We start from the raw sequence: 15,957 nt of genomic DNA on the forward strand, positions 1-15,957 counted from the left end.
GGCAGGAGTTCCAGAGTTTGCCAGAGAAAGGTATGAATGACTAAGATCAATGGTGTTGTATTACAGAAGAAGGCAGGAGTTCCAGAGTTTGCCAGAGAAAGGTATGAATGACTGAGAGTAATGGTATTGTATTACAGAAGAAGGCAGGGAGTTCCAGAGTTTGCCAGAGAAAGGTATGAATGACTAAGAGCAATGGTGTTGTATTAGGTGGATAGAACAGGAGTGAGAGGAAGGTATACGGTGATGCTATACTGCTAACCCTTTCACTGCCACTTGCTACACCTTTCCCTAATCACCAATCACTCTGAGACGTCTTTCACTTCCTCTACACCCACGTCTAGTCTTTGAACTACGGTCTGCTAACTGTTCTCTTTCCATTGTTAACTTTCCTGTAGGTGCTTTGTAAGGAGTTCACGTGTTGCTTCTGGCGCTGCTAATGGCTTCGTGTCGCAGTGAAAGAGTTCATTAAAATAGATGAGAAAGTGTTGTAGTTCTTTTGTAGTATTGTATGAGTTACGTGCATAAAAAGTATTGTAATGTTACGAGAAAAGGTAAAGAAAGGAGTTATTACTTTTTTTCTAATGCTACATGATATTAAGTGGTAGAATAAAATAAGTACACGGACGTTATTAAAATGAAAAAAAGGCTTATTTTTTTTCTCATACTAAAAGATATTAACGTATTATAATTAAAAAAAAAATGTAGTGACGTTATTGAAATGAAAAAAAAAAGGCTTAATTCTTTTTTCTCATACTAAAAGGCATCAACGTATTGAAATAAAAAAAAGTACAGTAACGTTATCCAAGAGGTACAAAAGCTGTTCTTTCTTTCTGATACTAAAGGATATTAAACAATGAATAAAACAAGAGTAACGTTAAAAAAAAAAACAACAGCAATGATTTTCTGATACTAAAGGCCATTCAAGTATTAGAAAAATTACTGAAACGTTATGTAAAGAGATTAAAAAACAACAAACATTTTTCTTATATTAAAAGACATCAAAAGTATTAGAATAAAAGTGTACAATAACGTTATCAAAAAAGGCACAAAAACAATTCTTTTTCTACTTCTAAAAGACATTGAAGTATTAGAGTTTTTAAAAAGTACGTTAACAAAAAAAGGTAAAAACATCAATTCCTTTTCCTAATTCTAAAGGACATTAAAGTATAAGAATTAAAAAGTTGAAAAAAACAAAAGAATTCTTTTCTCTAATACTAAAAGGACATAAAGCATCAAAATCAGCGTAGCGTTGTCAGAATGAACTACAAAAGAGTACACTGGTTGTCTTCATAATCTAAAATATCAGACAAATTTACGGATGGGGATGAGTGGTGGAAATAGGAAGGCATGTTTTATAAAGGGCGCGCCACGTGTAGGCCAGATGGCTTCCTGCAGCTTCCCTTATTTTCTCATCTTCTTAAGTTTGTTGTAAATATTTTTGTAATCTCACTGTAAATAATCTAACCTAACCTGCATTTCTCTCACGACTACCTTCTTTCCTGCTCCGTAAGTCAGGTCAATTACTTCCCCAGGCATTCTTTAACGAAATAGTCCCCAAAAGCTAAATTAACCTAACCTAACCTAACCTAACCTAACCTAACCTAACCTGCATTTTTCTCACGACTTCCTTCTTTCCTGCTCCGTAAGTCAGGTCAATTACTTCCCCAGGCATTCTTTAACGAAACTGCGTCCCAAACCTAACCTAATCTAACTCACCCTAACCTAACCTGCATTTTTCTCACGACTACCTTCTCTCCTCCTCCGCAAGTCAGACCCAAATTTCTCCCCTGATATTCTTTAACAAAATTGCCTCCAAATTTGCGAGTTCTGGGTTGAATGACCTTGAAAAACATACACCACCACAAAATAAGAAAAAAACCAGATAAATGAGTGTTCCTCTCAGACATATGCCTTAAAAGCTGATCTGAATCTCTTTTGTGGTTTACAGTGGTTAATTTTCAGTAATCTCCACTTTCTGGAAAAATTCACTCACTCATAATACCTGAGATTTTTGTTCTTTATTTCTTATCTATTTTTTTTTTTACTGTGTATATAAGAAGCCCATTTTACTTCGTTTTTTTCTCAGTTGATTTAATTTTCCTTTATATTTTATTACTTTCAAGACTCCTTTTCGTATATTTTTTTTTTATTTACGTATACCACTGTGGGCTTTTCACGGGAATTTATGGGCTAAACGGGATTCTTTTTTGTGGTACCTCCTATCTCAAACTCCAAACCGTTGCCCCGAGTGAGGAAGCCCAACCTACACTCGGACCGTGGACAGGATTCGAACCCGTGCACTTGGAGACCCCACGGACACCAAAGCATGCATGGTTCCACTGTATCACGGCGGCACCAAAATTTAACGCGCTTATCTCTAAATCTGCCAGTTTTTCTCAATTCAGTTCGGTTTCATTAATTTTTCCTGTCTACTTTCGTCACTTTTTGTATCATTTGTCGTGCTTATCTTCAATTCTGTCAGTCTTCTCTATTTTATTTCTCTTTTCCTGTCCACTTTTTTTTTCTCAATACATGTCTACTTCTTTTTCTCGTTTAATTCTATTTGTCCTTTCCTTTATACTTTCTTTCTCAAATGATGTCTACTTTTTATTCTAACTAATTTCACTTTCACGTCTCTTCTCCTGTCTACATTTTTCTTAATCCATGACTATTTCTTCTCATTCATGTTATTTTCATTTGTCTTTTCCTTCCTACGTTTTTTTTCTCAATTCATATCAACATTTTTCTCATTTTATTTCACTTTCATTTGTCTTTTCCTAAATACGTTTTTTCTCTTCTCAATTCATGTCAACATTTTTCTCAATTAATTTCACTTTCATTTTGTTTTTCCCTGTTCAACTTTTTTTTTTCTCGATTCACTTTCATTTGTCGCTTCCTGTCTTTCATCATTTACTTCTTTTTTTGTATAATGCAGGTCGCTTTTCTCCAAACTTGCCAGTTTCGGATCCACGGCCTTAAAAATAATAATAACAATAATAGACAACACATTCCCATAATTTCCTCTCGTAAAAAATATCAAAAGTTTACCTGTAATTAATATTCTGTAACTTATCTCACTGTAAACCTAACTCATTTACAATCCCTGACCTTTTTTCTTTTTTTTTTTTAGTCTTTTCTACCAAATTCTAAGTTTCCACAGCGGAGTTTTCACCTTTATCCTTTCCTTTCTCGTCTTTCTAGCTCACTCGGCGCCAAATTTGTAGAAAACTTCACCTCCTTCACCACTTCACTATTCTTTCATTCTTGACCTTTTCCTACACACGCCACTCTCTGTCCTTCGTTTTAAGTTCCCTCTCTTTTTTTTTCCCCATTTTACTCCGTTTTTTTTCCTTTCAATTTATCTGGAGTTTATTTCTCTTTCTTCATCTATTTCCTTCTATTATCTGTTATCTTGTATATACATATTTTCTTATTTCTTTCCTCATCTGTTTCCTTCTATTGTCTATTTTTTCCTTGTTATCTATTCTTATTTCTATTATTTGTTACTGTTGTGTATCCTTTTTTACTCTTCCTTCTCTTGTCTCTTTTCCTAATTCTCCTTTCTTATTTTTTTCTTATATTTCTGTACCTTTCTCTTTCACGGTTGTATTCCAGTCTTTCATTTACTCCCTCTCCCATTCTCTCTCTCTCTCTCTCTCTCTCTCTCTCTCTCTCTCTCTCTCTCTCTCTCTCTCTCTGTACCTGTATGTCTGGTATTCTTCATATATGCAAATTAGGAGCGGTAACTCAGAGCAAACTACCAAGTGACTCCTACATCACCAATCACCGCTACTTCGAATCCATGTTAATACCACCTACATAATATTACTCGCCAATAATTCAATAGCTGCATGTCGTTTTCAATATTAAGTGTCTGTTTTGGTGTGTGTGTGTATGTGTGTGTGTGTGTTTTATTTTGCTTTACTTATTTCTCTTTGTGTTTGGTTATGTTTTTGTTGCTGTTCTGTTTTTTTTTGTTATTAGTCCAATTATTATTATTATTATTATTATTATCATTATCATCCTTCCTTCCTTTATCATCTTCTATCTTTTATTTCTCCATCTTCTGACTGTTCCACCTTTCAATTCCTCTTCCCTTCCTTTAATTTACATATTTTATCCCCTTCTCTCTCTCTCTCTCTCTCTCTCTCTCTCTCTCTCTCTCTCTCACATTAATCTTTTCCCTTTCTTCAGATTTATTGCATTGGAAAAGTGACGAGTGGATCTGATTATGTTAAGGATTCATGTAAAGAGAAGCTGCTGTTGTTAATGATGAGTAAATAAGAGAGAGAGAGAGAGAGAGAGAGAGAGAGAGAGAGAGAGAGAGAGAGAGAGAGAGAGAGAGAGAGAGAGAGAGATATTTCCATTAGTTTCATATTGAGAATAAATATGGATACGTGTTGATATTCTCTCTCTCTCTTATACAGACAGAAAGGCAGAAAAACAGATGGATAGATAGATAAATAGCTAAACACACACACACACACACACACACACACACACACACACACACACACACACACACACACACACACACACACACACACACACACACACACACAAGACTGGATGCGGTCAAGGACGTTTCCAAACTAAGTCATAACGAGCACTAAGTTATCTCTCTCTCTCTCTCTCTCTCTCTCTCTCTCTCTCTCACATACTACTGTTCTCTGCAACATCTTAATTAGGGACCAGTGTTGCATGAGAGAGAGAGAGAGAGAGAGAGAGAGAGAGAGAGAGAGAGAGAGAGAGAGAGAGAGAGAGAGAGAGAGAGAGAGAGAGAGAGAGAGAGAGAGAGAGAGAGAGAGAGAGAGAGAGAGAGAGAGAGAGGATAGGTAAATTCAATAAGCCGATGAGTAAGAGAACAAAATAATAATGGAAGTGGCAGAGTGAGTGAGTGAGTGAGTGAGTGAGGGACTGAGTGAGTGAGTAAGTGAGTGGCTTTGAGATGTTGCGCAGACAGGCCTTCACTTATCCATGACCCAAACCTGACCTCCCAGTGTTCCCTTCCTCCCTCACACACACACACACACACACTATACAATACACCAAACGTTCTCTCTCTCTCTCTCTCTCTCTCTCTCTCTCTCTCTCTCTCTCTCTCTCTCAACACTGAAGCACCAAAACAAAACCAGTGAATTTTTGCGAACCACTGCACCAAAATCGCCTCTTATATGTAATCTCGAACTGTGCAATTAACAACGATTACTGAAATACCATCACTACATACAGACAGGCAGATAGACAGATAGACAGACAGACAGACAGACAGACCAGGCAGTTATCGTGCGCTGAGAAAGGTTGGGTTTAATTCCGAAATGGTTCAAGTTTTGCCGGTTTAGTTAGAGTTTGTTGTTTGAGCTTTTAAACTTAACGAAAGAGTAAATATAACGATAAAAAAGAAGGTATGATTTTTATTACTGTTTATTACGAGGATTTATTTATTTATTTATTTTTGTTAATGAGGCAGTTGGGGAATATTAATAAACAAGGAAAGCTCACATAAATATAGGCTAAACTGTATTATGAAGGGATAAAAGATAAATTAATAGAATAAACAAGATCAAGAAGGAATAATAGATGAATAAATGTAAAATAAGAAAACAGAATTAAAGAAAATGGATAGAAACTGAAAACGGACTTACTTAAAGAACAACGAAAAATAACGAAAAAAAGTTATAATGAATTTAATAAAGAACAAAACTAGTAGAAAATTAAAGAAAACAAACGTTAGAGAAAAGTGAAACAAATACAAAAATAACCACAACAAACGAAAAACAGGAAACTTAGAAAAGAAAACAGGAAACTGAACGAAATTAAAAGAAACACGAAACAAAAAAAAAAAAAAATAACGAAAAAATAAACAAATAACAACACTTTAATACATACACATACACACACACACACACACACACACTCTCTCTCTCTCTCTCTCTCTCTCTCTCTCTCTCTCAATAAATAAATAAATAATAATGATAAACAAAACAGACCAAGAAAGAAAGGGACAAGAAAGACGACAGAGAAAGACAGTCCCGAGCGTGAGACGAGCCGCTGGTGTGTTTACATTGCCTAAGGTTGGATCTTGATTCAAGGACCCAAAACCACACAAAAATAAAGTTAGTTTCCTTGTTTGCGGTAAAGCGGTTTGTTTGCCAGGAGGAGGAGAATGAAAAGGAGGACGAGAAGGAGGAGGAGGAGGAGGAGGAGGAGGAGGAGGAGGAGGAGGAGGAGGAGGAGGGAGTAATGAGAAGAGAAAGCTAGAAATATGTAAAATTATGATTGTGTAAAATGTGAATATTTGTAAAGATTGAGTGATGAAAAATAGGAGGAGGAGGAGGAGGAGGAGGAGGAGGAGGAGGAGGAGGAGGAGGAGAATGGGTAATAAAATCTAAAATAAACAAACAACAATGAAAAGAGAATGAAAGTAAACTGAGAAAGAAGAAATGCGAAGATGAAAATAAACAAAAACAGACACTGAGAGAGAGAGAGAGAGAGAGAGAGAGAGAGAGAGAGAGAGAGAGAGAGAGAGAGAGAGAGCAATTATCACCAAATCTTCACTGATTACCTGGTTTTTCCTATTTAATAATTCTCTCTCTCTCTCTCTCTCTCTCTCTCTCTCTCTCTCTCTCACAAAGGTGGAGAAAGTGAGGGTCGTGTAGGTTAGACGTTTCAACATGTCTTCTTCCCTCTCCTCCTCCTCCTCCTCCTCCTCCTCCTCCTCCTCCTCTCTATAGCCTTCTTCCTCTACTTTTTCCACGCTATCCTTTGTCTATTTTTCTCTCTACTTGTTTGTTGTTTTGCTCTTGTTTATCACTGTTTATCTGTCCGTGTATCTGTTTGTGTGTTTGTTTATCTATTCCATTCATTCACTCGCTAACCTGTCTTTCTGTAGCTAATGTAAGGAACAGATGATAAAGAAGGGAAGAGAGAAATAGAAGCACTGATGATGATAGGAACTTCGATAATTATATGATGACCTAACTAAATCATCACCATTGTCATCACCATCATTCTATATATAACTTAGACTAACTTCACCATCATCATCACCGCTACCACCACTATCACCACCACAGTTATCACCATCAAATATATTCACCATCTTTCTAAATATAACTACACCATCACCACCACCACCACCACCACCATCACACCTGTACAGTCAGCTCACCTTTATTCCTTCAGGTGCTGCTAACCTAACTTCACCTGACACTTTCCCACCTGACGCCTCCACTGTCCTACCTGACCCAGCGGCTAATTACAGGTACATACTCCCACCAGGTACAAACAATGGGCGACACCTGAGTGCTTTACCTGTCAATTGTACCTGTTACTGTTATCTAATTATTTCCGGGTAACCTATTTTTTTTATGTTTTAAAGTTGTTTGTTGTATTTATGTTCTTTTTTTCTTAATTTTACTCATATATCTTGAATTTGTAACCTAGATAATGTTTTTTTTTTCATTATTTTGTTCTATTATCTATCTTCTTCATGTATCAAGTATGTGTCTTTCCTCTTCTGTCTTCTCTATGCTGTCATTCACTCCAGTTAACCTCTTCAGTACTGGGACGCATTTTTACCACGAGTTTATTGACATTAGGAAGGGTCTATGGAGGTCAGAAGATTAATAGCCAGTCTTCACTAGTCTAATCCCCACATAAGTTTCTGAAGCTGTATAAAATCGCCAAATAGTAAGCAGAATGAATATGAAAAACCCGTCATGGTACTGAATGGCTAACATAATGAAAATGATGGAAGCTGCAAGAGGGGTTTACACGTGGCAGTCCCAGTATGAGCAAAGCTATTTAACTCCATCTATCATCTCCATTCATAAATTTGTCTAATCTTTTAAAGCTCCCTATTGACTCAGCACTAACAACATGACCACTGAGTCCGTTCATACACTAAAAAACCTGATTCAATATACCTGTCTTTCCTGAATCACGTATCAACTCCTTCAATATTGGGACACATTTTTACCTTGAGATTCGTGTACGATTAGACCATTTTATTGACATTAGCAAGGGTCTATGGAGGTCAGAAGATTAACGGGCCAGAGTCTTCACTATTTTAATCCCCACATGAGTTTCTGAAGCTGTACAAAATCACCAAATAGTAAGCAGAATGAGTATGGAAATGCGTCATGGTACTAAAGGGGCTAACATTTCCCAGTGGCTATACGTATACAGTTCATCTATCTATCACACCTTTATTTTCCTTTCCTTCAATCTACTCACTCCAAATAAAAAAAATAAAATAAAATAAAAAAAACAAGGATAATATTTCCACTCCCACCAATTGAAACTCAGTCACCCGTCTCTTCCTTCACAAGAGGACGAGTCAAGAGCTACAAAAGAAAGGAGAGTATGAGAGAAAAGAAACTTAATTAGCATTCCTGGAAACATCGCCTGGAAAGAATGCTGGGAAAAAGATTTGCCAGTTGTTCTCTTGGTGAAGTCGTATGAATATTTAGAAGAGGAGGAAAAAAGATGGAATAGGAGGAAAAAGGAGAAGGAAAAAAAAAGAGGAGGAGGATGAGGAGGAGGAGGAGGAGGAGGAGGAGGAGGAGGAGAAAGAGAAAGAGAAAGAAAGAGAGGAGGAGGAGGAGGAGGAGGAGGAAGAGGAGGAGGAGGAGGAGGGAAGAGAAGATTAAAAAATGTAGACAATTTGGCAAACATTAACAACAACAAGGAAGACGAAGAGGAAGAAGAAGAAGAAGAAGAAGAAGAAGAAGAAGAAGAAGAAGAAGAAGAAGAAGAAGAAGAAGAAGAAGAAAAAAAAAGAAGAAAAGAAAACATGGAGGAGGAGAATGGGAGAATAGAATGAGGAGGATAGGAAGAAGGAAAGACAACAAAAACAACAACAACAACAACAACAACAACAACAACAAACAACACTAATCTCTTCCACACCATAAACCCATCAAAACCAATACATTCTCAATACAACCACTGGCTTTCTCTCCCCCCTCTACACTTCCTTACACACCCATACACCCTCAACACTCTCGCCTTCTCCACCAAGATGCAAAATAATGATGCTGGAAAAACAACAAGATCAACAACAACAACAACAACAACAACAACAACAACACTTTCCCATTTCGTCCTTCTGTCTGTCGTCTTAAAAAAATTCATGACGAGGAAGCTAAAACATGGAGAGGAGAGGCCGTGGAAATTACCTTATGCCCTTCTTCTTGTTCTTCTTGTTCTTTATCCATTCCTTCCTCCTCCTCTTCCTCTTCCTCGTCTTGTTCTTCCTCCTCTTTTTTCTTCTTTTTCTTCTCTTCTTCTTTTTTTTCTTCTTATCATTATTATTATTAGTATGCTTCTTTTTTCTTCCTCCTCCTCCTCCTTTTTTTTTCTTTTTCCTCTTCTTCTTCATCATAATCAATTATCATCATCTTCTTCTTTTTCTTCTTCTTCTTCCTCCTCCTTTCTCTATTTTCTTTTGAATCTTCAGTTTTTTTTTCTATATTTCTTTTTTGTTTCTTTTAATATTTTTTTTTGTTCCAACTAATATTAATTTTCTCTGTTTGTTAATGTTATTTTCTTTATCTTGATTTTCTTTCTTTTCCTCCTTTTATTTAATCTTTTCCCTCTCTTTATCATCTTTCTTTTCCTCCTTCACCTCCTACGTATCTTTGTTCCTTTTCTATCCTTTTCTTTTTTTCCTTCTCCTGATTCTCTACCACCTACACATCGTCCTTTCTCTCCTCCTCCTCCTCCTCCTCTTCTCTTCTTCCAACGAAAATCTCCATTTCTTCTCTAAATCTTCCTCCTACGTTATCTTCTTTTTACCTCCTCCTCCTCCTCTTCTTTCTCTTCTTCTCACTTTATATTCCTCCTCCTCCTCCTCCTTCTATACATCTTCCTCTCTATCTCCATCCTCCTCTTCCTCCTCCTCTCCTTAATCTTCCTTCTCCTCTAGTATGTGAAAAATCCACTGCAACTTCACTTCCTCCTCCACCTCCTCCCTCTCCTCCTTCTCTTCCTTCCAGAACCCCTCCAGGATCTCAATAAACCTAGAGGAAAGTCGCAGAGGAGGAAAATCGAATCACACACACACACACACACACACACACACACACACACACACACACACACACACACATAGACACGATTAACAGTGAATGATAGTAAATGGAAATAGACTCCCACGTGAAATAGAGTGACAGAAGGGTGATTGATGTGTGAGAGAGAGAGAGAGAGAGAGAGAGAGAGAGAGAGAGAGAGAGAGAGAGAGAGAGAGAGAGAGAGAGGAGGAGATAAAAGGACATAAGAATAATGTTTTAGATAAAGTCATATCAAAGTTAAAGAGACAACACACACACACACACACACACACACACACACACACACACACACACACACACACACACACACACACACACACACACACGTCCTATTACTGCCATGAGTCAGATTTTAAAGCCAAACTCTTCATGGTCTTGTCATGTAAATTCTCTCTCTCTCTCTCTCTCTCTCTCTCTCTCTCTCTCTCTCTCTCTCTCTCTCTCTGCAATACGTATATGATATGTCACAATAAATGGACAATTAAACGAACGAATGGGAATGGCTTAAGAATAAATAAAGTTAGAGAAAAGATAATAAAAATGAAAACAAGAAAAAAACAAATGAGAAAATGAAACACCAGGAAAACAAAACAGTGATTTAATAAAATGATGAGAATAAACAAGGGAAAAAAATATCCACAATCAACAATTTATTCATCTATTTTATTCATTTATTTATTTATTTTCTGCTATCAACATTATTTTTTTTCCACCACCACCACCACCACCACCACCACCACCACCACCATCATCATTAGCCTATCTTCGACATTATCTTCCTCATTCACCCTCCTTATCTTCTTCCACTTTCTTTCTTTCTCCCTCCTTCTTCTCCCTCTACTCTCTTCCTTCTTTTGTTCTTCCCCCTTCTCTTTGTCTTCTTTTTGTTTTCCGTCAGTTGTTACTCTCCGTTTTTTACTCCTTTCCTCCTCCTCCTCCGCCTCTATTTACTCTTTTTTTTAGCCATAATCTCTTCCTCTTCTTCTTCCTCATCCTCTTCTTCTTTCTCCTCCTCCTTCTCCTTCTTATATTCCTTTGTAGTCCTCATTCGTACATTTTCCTCCTCCTCCTCCTTCTCTTCATCATCACTGTTCTATTTTCACTCTCCCTTCTTCCTTCTTCTTCTTCTCCTTCTCCCTTTTTCTCCTTCATTGTTTCTTTCTATTATTCCTTGTTTATCACACGTTCCCCCATCTTCTTCCCCTCTCCTCCTCCTCCTCCTCCTCCCTTTCTCCTCAACACGTCCTCCTCTTCCTTCTCCATTATCATTATCATCTTCATTATCATCTCTGCTTCACCACCACCGCCACCACCACCAACGCCATCACCACCTGCTCTCCTGCCAAAACCAGCTGTACACACACACACACACACACACACACACACACACACACACACACACACACACACACACACACACACACACACACGTCCATATTTGTTTACATTTTCTTTTATAGCCTATCATTAAAACAAAATAATAATAATAATAATAATAATAATAATAATAATAATAATAATAAAAATAATAAAGGAGGTAATAATCTAAAAAGTGCAATAAATCTGATGCTGTTTGTACTTTTGTTTCCTTTGTTATTTATATTTGTTCTTCCTTTCTGTTCCTTTATACGTTTTTTTTTCTTCAAGTTCTTCGTTTTTTTTTCTTTTTTGTTCGTTTCTATATTTTTCTTTTTCTTCCTCTCTGTTTTTTTTTTTTTAGAAGTGTTTTCTTTGTTCTTCGTTTTCTGTTCTTGTGTAGATTTTTGTTCTTCCTTTTTGTTCTTTTACAGCTGCTTTTGTTTCTTTTCATGTCTATTTCTTTCTCTTCTATATTCACTCTCTTCCTTTTATGTTCCTTTATACCTTATATTTGTACCTCCTTAATGTTCCTTTATAGCTCTTTGTTACTCCTTTATGTTCCTTTACAGCTGTCTTTGTTTCTTAATGTTCCTTTACAGCTCCTTTGTTCCTCCTTTATGTTCATTTACAGCTCCTTTGTTCCTCCTTTATGTTCCTTTACAGCTGTCTTTGGGCCGTATTCAGAAACACTCTCACCACGACTAATTTTCAAGGCCATAGAGATGAATAGCGGAATTTTCTACAGCGTTTCTCCAAATAATAAAGTAGAAAACAAGTCAAATTGCCTCTAGAACCGTAAAAACACCTTAAAAATGCTATTCTCTCTCTATTTTCCAAGGCCATAGAGATGATTAGCGGGGTTTTTGTGTTTCTCCAGTTAATAATCTAGAAAATTAATCACTCTGCCTCTAGAACCGTGAAAACACCCTTAAAAACTATATTCTCTCTCAATAAGACTATTTCTCCAAGGTCAGAGAGTGTTTTTCCAGCTAATAATGACGAAAATCAGTCACTTTGCCTCTAGAACCGTAAAAAAACCCTTTAAAACTATATTCTCTCACTAAGACTATATTTCCAAGGTCAGAGAGTGTTTTTCCAGCTAATAATGACGAAAATCAGTCACTTTGCCTCTAGAACCGTAAAAAACACCCTTAAAAACTATATTCTCTCTCAATAAGACTATTTCTCCAAGGTCAGAGAGTGTTTTTCCAGCTAATAATGACGAAAATCAGTCACTTTGCCTCTAGAACCGTAAAAAACACCATTAAAAACTATATTCTCTCTCAATAAGACTATTTCTCCAAGGCCAAAGAGTGTTTTTCCAGCTAATAATGACGAAAATCAGTCACTCTGCCTCTAGAACCGTAAAAAAATACCTTTAAAAACTATATTCTCTCTCAATAAGACTTTCTCCAAGGTCAGAGAGTGTTTTTCCAGCTAATAATGACGATAATCAGTCACTCTGCCTCTAGAACCGTAAAAACACCCTTAAAAACTATATTCTCTCTCAATAAGACTATTTCTCCAAGGCCAGAGAGTGTTTTTCCAGATAATAATGACGATAATCAGTCACTCTGCCTCTAGAACCGTAAAAAACACCCTTAAAAACTATATTCTCTCTCACTAAGACTATTTTTCCAAAGCCAGAGAGTGTTTTTCCAGATAATAATGACGATAATCAGTCGCTCTGCCTCTAGAACCGTAAAAAAACACCCTTAAAAACTATATTCTCTCTCAATAAGACTATTTCTCCAAGTCCAGAGAGTGTTTTTCCAGCTAATAATGACGATAATCAGTCACTCTGCCTCTAGAACCGTAAAAACACCCTTAAAACTATATTCTCTCACTAAGACTATTTTTCCAAGGCCAGAGAGTGTTTTTCCAGCTAATAATGACGATAATCAGTCACTCTGCCTCTAGAACCGTAAAAAACACCCTTAAAAACTATATTCTCTCTCAATAAGACTATTTCTCCAAGGCCAGAGAGTGTTTTTCCAGCTAATAATGACGATAATCAGTCACTCTGCCTCTAGAACCGTAAAAACACCCTTAAAAAACACGTGTACATTTAAATAAAGCCTTTAGAAATAATGGAGGTGAAGCGCAGAAGTGTTTTGAGAATGAGACCCTTAGTTACTCTTATATTCCTTTCCAGCTGTCTTCGCTCTTCCCTTGCATTGCCTTGTGTAGTCCTGAGGCGAGTGGCAGCTGCGTTTGGCCCTTCCTTTGTGTTCTGCAGTGGCGGCGCGGGTGTCAAGGTGGTGGGCGCTATTATCCCAAGGCTCCCCCACCTGTTGAGATCCGCGCAGGTGGCAACGTGTCCGCGCCTCACCCAGAACGTCAGAGGTGGTGGTGGTGGTGGTGGTGGTTGAAGTAGGAAGGTGTTGGGAGAGAGAGAGAGAGAGAGAGAGAGAGAGAGAGAGAGAGAGAGAGAGAGAGAGAGAGAGAGAGAGAGAGAGAGAGAGAGAGAGAGAGATTACGAGTATGTGATCAAGGAAAATTGTACATATGAGAGAGAGAGAGAGAGAGAGAGAGAGAGAGAGAGAGAGAGAGAGAGAGAGTGTGTGTGTGTGTGTGTGGTAATCCCTAAATGTTCTCTTCAGGGTTGCGTTACGGCGGGAAACGTTAGTTCAGGGTTATGATCACGAGACACCCCGTTTTCTACGCTCCAAGGAATTTATTTTAATGCCTCCTTCCCTATTAAGAAAATGGAAGGAAAGTGGAAAAGAAAACGTTAAAGGTGTAAGTTAGCTTTGAATTTTCTGTTTTATTTCACTATTTATTTAATTTTGTTCACTAGGAGATGTATTTGTTTTTATTTTTCATTTTCATTTCAGAAAGTTACATGTATTTGTGCTCTCTCTCTCTCTCTCTCTCTCTCTCTCTCTGTGTGTGTGTGTGTGTGTGTGTGTGTGTGTGTGTGTGTGTGTGTGTGTGTGTGTGTATTTTTTCAACTTCAATTTAGTTCACTTCGTTTCGTCATTTCATTCATCACAAAACTATTCATTTATTCATTGAACCTTACTTTTTTTGTTTTTTCAGTTATTTTTTCTATTTTATGCCATCTGGACTCTTTTTTTATTAATGTATTTGTTTTTTGTTGTTTTTATTTTGTTTGTGGGACTCGATTCTCTGTTTTGCATTTAAAAGCGGTTCGGATTCGGATATTCACTTATAACTTTTTTTTTTTTTCGGTTCCAGGTTTGTTTTCTGTTATATTTGTCCTCTCTCTTTCTCTCTCTCTCTCTCTCTCTCTCTCTCTCTCTCTCTCTCTCTCTCTCTCTGTTTTTTTTCTCCTCCAGTTTATTCTGTATTTTTTACTTTTTTTCGTTCTACTAATCTATTCACGTTTTTTCTATGTTTTTCTTTACTTTTCCTATAGTTTTCCCCTTTTTCCTTAAACAATTTTCACTTTTTTCCGTACAACATCTCTCCTTGTGTTTATTTTCCCGTTTATTCTTTATTTCCTTATTTTTTTCCCGTTCTACTTATCTATTCACGTTTTTTCTATGTTTTCTCTCTATAGTTTTCTCTCTCTCCACCTCTCTCTCTCTCTCTCTCTCTCCATTATTTTTTTTCGTCATCGTCTTAATATTCCTGTGGTTATTGTTTCTTTTGCTCTGTGAAGGCTGGAAGTGTTCACGGGATATTAAATTCAAGCACTCCATTACATTACCGCCAATATTACACCCACACCTTCCTAATACTGAACATAATACAAGATACAGAGAGCAGACAGTATTTCAAGGGGGTATTAAGGGAGAACCAAGCGCCGAACTTCATACTAAAGAACAGAACAGAACATTTCTTTCGAGGGCGTATCAAAGAACAGAAACTAGACAAAAAAAAAAAAAAAACTTCATAGCAGAAAAAAGAGAATAGAGAACATTTCAAGGAGAATTAAATAAGATGAACCAGACACAGACCTTCATAACATAGGAAGAACATTTTGTCTAATATAACAATTAAAAGAACAAAAAAATAAGACGGAATTTCTTTATAAAACAGAACAGAGAACATTTTAAGGGATTATTGAAGGACAAGAATCAGACACAAGATTTTCACAATACAGAACAAAGAACATTTAATCTAACAGAACATTTACAGAACAGGGACAAGACACATTTTCATAATAAATACACAGAAAACAGAGAACATTTTAAGGGAGTATTTAAGAACAAGAACCAGATACCAGACCTCCATTATATAGAACGAAGAACATTTCATTTAACAGAACATTTGAAGAAAAAGAAACCAGACAGAAATTTATACTAGAAAACAGAGAACAAAGAACATTTCAAGAGAGGATTACAGAAGAGAAAACCAGACACTCAGACCTTCCTTATAGAGAACGAAGAACATTTAATCTAACAGAACATTTAAAATAACAGGAACAAAACATAACTTCACATTAAAAACACAGAACAGAGAACATTTTAAGGAAGAAAAAGAACAAGACAAGAACTTCACACAAAAAAACAGAAGAGAACATTTGAAGCTAGAATTAAGGAACAAGAATAAG

General features: G+C 36.7%; 1 protein-coding gene across 7 annotated transcripts in view; it reads right to left on the reverse strand.

Moving 5' to 3' along the window:
• LOC123512049 (calcium/calmodulin-dependent 3',5'-cyclic nucleotide phosphodiesterase 1-like) overlaps positions 1 to 15,957 on the reverse strand; it is a 509,263-nt gene that overhangs the window by 112,361 nt on the left and 380,945 nt on the right. The window lies entirely within an intron of this gene.

This window comes from Portunus trituberculatus, chromosome 32 (genome assembly GCF_017591435.1).
Source record: "Portunus trituberculatus isolate SZX2019 chromosome 32, ASM1759143v1, whole genome shotgun sequence".
NCBI lineage: Eukaryota > Metazoa > Arthropoda > Malacostraca > Decapoda > Portunidae > Portunus > Portunus trituberculatus.